This window comes from Apaloderma vittatum, unplaced genomic scaffold (genome assembly GCF_000703405.1).
Source record: "Apaloderma vittatum isolate BGI_N311 unplaced genomic scaffold, ASM70340v1 scaffold26526, whole genome shotgun sequence".
Lineage (NCBI taxonomy): Eukaryota > Metazoa > Chordata > Aves > Trogoniformes > Trogonidae > Apaloderma > Apaloderma vittatum.
In genome coordinates, this window is record NW_009722753.1 from 27664 (window position 1) to 33374 (window position 5711).

Here is a 5711-nt window from a genome sequence, read left to right on the forward strand (position 1 = left end):
CCACCCCCCCCCCCCCCCAGCCTATCCCAGTGCCTGACTACTCTCTCTGTGAAAAATTTTTTCCTGACATCCAGCCTAAATCTACCCCGTTGCATCTTGTGGCCATTCCTTCTAGTTCCACTACCAGTTACCTGTGAGAAGAGACCAGCACCAACCTCTCTACAACATCTATTTAGGTAGTTGTAGAGAGTGATGAGGTCTCCCCCTCAGCCTCCTCTTCCTCAGCTTAAACAGCCCCAGTTTCTTCAGTCGCTCTTCATAAGATTTATTTTCTAGGCCCTTCACCAGCTTTGTTGCCCTCCTCTGCACTTGCTCCAGCACCTTGACATCCCTATTGTATTGAGGTGCCCAAAAGTGGACACAATGCTCAAGGTGAGGCCACACCAATGCTGAGTACAGGAGGGTAATCCCCTCCCTACTCCTGCTGGTCACACCGTTTCTAATACAAGCCAGGATGCCATTGGCCTTCTTGGCCACCTGGGCACACTGCTGGCTCATAGTCAGATGCTTGTCTATTAGAATCCCTGGGTCGTTTTCTGCCAGACAGCTTTCTAGCCACACTTCCCCAAGCCTGTAGCATTGCATGGGGTTGTTGTGGCCCAAGTGCAGGACCTGGCACTTGGCCTTGTTCAAGCTCATCCCATTAATATTGGCCCATTGATCCAATCTATCCAAGTCCCTCTATACAACACCATTCTGTGAAAAAGCTTCTGCACAGCCACAAGGGTTTTGCAAAGGCTAGTGTATGAAAGACTTCCAAATGCATATACTTCATGGTCATGGGAAGCTGTACACGCAAGTCTAAATCTTCTGCCGCTGTGGGTTCACAAAACTGCAGTGATGCTGGTAGATGGAGAATGCTCGATGCCAGGTGAGGGACAGCTGCGAAATATCTGATTTTCCATATGGAAGAGTTAACTGGAAAGACGGTTGAAGAACAATATTCCATTACATCAGTGGTGTTTATGACATGCTCTTTAATTACCCTTACCACTAAATCAGCATGTGCACTTTAGTACCACAGAGCAGGGCATACTTCAAAGAAAGTAATAGCTCGGTTGATTAGCTAATGAATATGCTATCAGAGAACCCAAGGAGCCTTTTCACTATTGCTCACTTTAAATAATAATGCTAATTAAAAGCCTATCACATGCCTCAGATCCACTGCTCAATTTTCAAAACAGTGAAGCTCTCACATCCATTCTTTCAGTTATCTGCTCTCTATTTATTAGTAGAAGGATGCTGTCCTGTTCCCTGGCTACATATTGAATTCATAGAAGCACAACAGTACACACAGAACAGAGGAGTGAACCTAAGCACATCTGTGGTTGGAAGATGAACCTCTCTGCTCCATAGGGCCGTACACTCCATAGTTTCCATACACACTCTGTCCAAGTGTCTTTCTCTCATTCACCTGCTGATGAGGCTGAAGACAGCATGACTAACGAGGTTAGGTAATTAAGAGAGCTCAAATAGTCACTGCTGTCTCTCTCCAATGCTTTTACCTTGTCTACTTCCATAGCCAAGTTCCCTCTCTGCTTAAACTGATTTTACTTAAAAGATCGGTTTGATCTGGACTCTTTTTCCTCTACACATCTTTAAGTTCATATAGACTCATATAGAATTTATGGGCCAGGTTCTGCCATTCTTGCCAATTCTCTCTTGGGCCCAACTGTCTTCAAGATGACATAGAACCACAGCGTCTGTGGGTGCCTGTAAGTATTCTCTGATGCAAGCAGGGCAGGTGCAAACTATGCCAGAAGTACTGCAAAACTACTGCATCAAGTTAGGCAAATTGTAAATTTCCCGTAGCTCCACGAAGAAGTTTGTCATTGGAAAATGTACAAGGTGAGATACAACCAAAAATTCCAGAGCATTTTCTCAACCACACAGGTTCTGCAAATTGTGTGTATTCCTACCAATGGAGCCTGGTTGTGATAAAAATTATGGGGTTTTTTTTGAAAAGCAGATACTTTCAGCTCATAAAATGAGAACAATATAGGGAATATCTTCAAAAACCTTGGTCTTCTGATCACACTACAGCTTCTGGTTCATTGTGCTTCTCTTTCGTGTTGCAGCTGTCCTTAATCTTGTCTTCTCCCTAGAATGGTATGTTCCCATTGCCTTCTATTGCAGAGCTCCATCTGACTGTTACTACCTCGCTTCCCTCCCACCCATGCTAAGTAGGTAGCACACACTATTTTTTTTAACCACAGGGAATATCCGTTCTCCTTTAAACAGGTCTTTTTTGTTCAAGGCAGAATTTCTGGGCCCAAAGTTCAGGCTCTTTCAGCAGCACCCCAGATGAGCACTGCTGTCCTGTGCCATCACTTAGGTGGTGGAAGTGGGAGCATGGTGCCTGGTGCCTCCCCCAGGCCCAGGCTTTTGATGGCCAAGATTGCCTGACAGCTCTGGCACCCGGCAAGCAGCTGAACCCTGGACACTCCCCCCTCAAACTGTCTGGGAAAGCTAGCTGAAGCCTGTCCTGAATTCCTCTGCCTTTTATGAGGCTCCTCCCAATAGCTGGGGCTTGATCTAGGTGGCTGCCTGAGGTAGTCTCATTAATTACAAAGGCGTCAAAGACATACCCCTTGCCTTCGTAGCCGACACAGCTTCTACATCGAACCAGACAGCTTGCTGCTTCCCGTGTGCTTGCCGGCTTTAACTGTCCATAATTTAGGGCTGGGCTCACCCCTTTAAATGGCCCTTATAAATCAGAGTTCACCTCTGCCACCGAGCTGCAAGGAGTTTCACTCCTGATGGCAAGGGGAGCAAAAGCAGGCCCGGGAGAGATGTGGAAGATCTCAGTGTGAATCTGTAGAGATAGAAAGGCAAGGTCAGGATTTCTCAGAACCATGTATGGCTAAAACCTCAGAGTTAACATTTCACTCCCATAGGTTTCCCCATCAAAGGAGTACACTGAATCACAAGTGAAGCAACCTGACCACCTTTTAGGTTGTCTGGAACAGGGAAAGCAGAGTGTACATCCATGTCGTATTGCCTTGGTACATAATAGGTATGAAATACAAGTCTCTTTCTGCTTTTCCCTGAGTTTTTGATACGTAGCTTATTTCAGAAGCTCTAATCCTTTGCTCTAGATAAGAAAGCGTTTTGCAGTGCAACAGATTTGACCCTGTTGCACAATCCTGAAGCAAGTGGTTCAGCTCACACCCCTAGCTACCTGCACATGGGAAAACGGCACTCACCATTAAAGGCAGCAGTATCAGGACTGGTTTACACTGGAGAAACGGTACAGCACACAGCTGTCAGAGCCTATCCACATCTTCCCTGATAAACTCAGCCACAAAGAATTAGTGAGATATCGGTGTCTTATTTACAGAGCCCAAGTCTGCTGGGATCTGTGCTTGAAGTTTCTTACTTTTGCTGAAAACTGATCATGGAAAGACAAGCTGCTTTTCCTGAATTTCCTGCTCATACAAAGCTCTCCTGTAGTCCCAGGAATTTTATCATTACTCTGAGCAAAGCATAAAACTGGGTAATAAAGAGGGAGCTCTAAAGACAGCATTGGCTTCCTTCTGCCTAATGCACAGTTAATCCCAACACTTTGGGAGAAGTTGCCTTTTCAAATTTTCTGAGAGTCACTAAATCGTGCCAAGTATAATTTCTCCATGTCTATTCTGAGTGTTTCTTTTAAAAAAACTTGAAAGAATCACTTGGTGGTTGCAATGAAGAATAAACATTTTTTTCAGTCAAACTTTTAAGCAACACTTTTTTTTTTTTCCATGAAGTAAAATAGAAAAGTTATTTTCCAGTCTCCAGGCTCTAACCATGATCTGAAAAGAAAAAAGAAAAGTCAAAGATACATGATACCATCTTACTATTAGGAAGCATGTATTGCTGTCTTTGGAAGACTGTTCCAGGCTGAAATGTTCCTAATAGTTTAAAAGAAAATAAAATTAAAGGAACTTTGTGACATATTTCAGTGATTTGCAAAGAGCAGAGTGTATGGCTCATTTTTTTGGAAAACCCAAGAGGTGCCCCTGCCCTGTTGTGCCCAGTGCTGGGGCAGGTGGCTTATCCCAGACCACCTGTCCCTCAAATGGTGCTGCTCATCTCTGTCACTGATCTGGAGATGGCCCATCATCCTCATACTTCTTTTTTTTCTTGGATTCAGGCAAAACAGAACAACTCTAGGTGAGTGTGAGTTGTAGTAGAAGGATAGAAGAGTAAAATATCTAATTTTAAGAAAATGAAGGCATGTGTACACACACATGTAGAAGATGGGGGTCTCCAGATTGCCAGATGTCCTTACAAGCTTGGTGAAGGCCAGTTTAAGCTTCTTGATCCTTGGGCACCTTGAGTCACAGCAAGCAGAGGCTGCCCACAAACAGCTACTTGAGGTGCTGCTATGGCCCCAAGTTGAAGTACAGCAGATGTCCCCTCCACTCGCCTCCTTCCCTCTCCTCTACCCAGGCCCCTGGCCAAATATTTACACCCTCAGCAAGGCCACTCCTGCCTCTGGTGCAGGAGGCACTGGAGGCACATCTGCCAAGTCTATGCCAAACCCTTTTAGAGCGTGAACACTCACCAGGATCTGCCCAGCTGGTTTGGGGTTCCTCTGTACTGCAAAGGGGTCAGATAAATAACGAGCCAAACAGACAAGGCATATCCTCTCCCTCTCATGCCAATAGACTGGGTCCTCTGTAAGCAAGGCACAAAAAGCAGCATTATTTTTCTAAAATATTATTTATTCCAATGAGAACGACTAGGATTTGGATCACAGATGGGGTTCGGTGCACTAAGGAAGCCAAACATTGCTCTTTTTATAAATTGCCACATTTGCAAGATGATCCACGTGCTCCTGTTCATTCTTTAGGCTGTGGTCCTCACAGCAACAAAAGCTCACAGACAGAAGAACCTGCAGACTGTGGTCTTCAGAGGTTTCCTTCGTGCTTCTCTGAGAGCAGCAAACTGTTCAGCAGCCCCTGCCTCTCTGCCATGCTGTAAGACGTGACAGATTTTCAATTCTTGTTTGCCCAATGTTGAAATACAGCCTTTTCTTCTGTGGAACTCAGGATGTATTTAACAGGAAACAATAAAGATGCAGGGCAGTTTTGGAGAGGAAGTAGGACATTTTAGGTAGGCAAAAAATAATTACTTATGCTGAAACTGGGTCAAAACACCACAGGGTTTACCACGGCTCTCAGGAAAAGTGCCATGGGGTTTTTAATAACAACAAAAATTCAGGATCTCAGCATTGGGACTCATCCCAAAAAGTAATACAGTTTCAGACCAAATGGAAACTAATCCAGCCTATAAATCATGATGCAGCAGATGTAACCCGCTTAGTTCTTAAACCAAGTCACTTTTAGTTGGCTAAAGCTGATCTTCCAGCCAGCTTTGTTGTGAGGGCATCAAGAGATTGAACACTCGTCTTCACCCCTTGCTGTTGCTCCCACCACTGATTATGTTCATTGTTTCAGCTGAAGACAATTTATCTTTTGAATTAAATTGGCTTCACCTTCTGGCCACTAATCTTGTTATTTCTTTCTCTTCAAGGTCAAAGACCTGTTAGCATATACAGTTTTCTGCCCTTGAAGAGACTTACTACACCAATCACCTTTTAGTCTTCCTTTGGATACTCAAAGCAGACTGTAGTCTTTAAATTTGCCAAGGCCAGACATTTTCCCCAGTCCTTAAATCTTTTCTGTGGTTCTTTTCCCTACTCTCGCCAATTTTTCAACATCCTT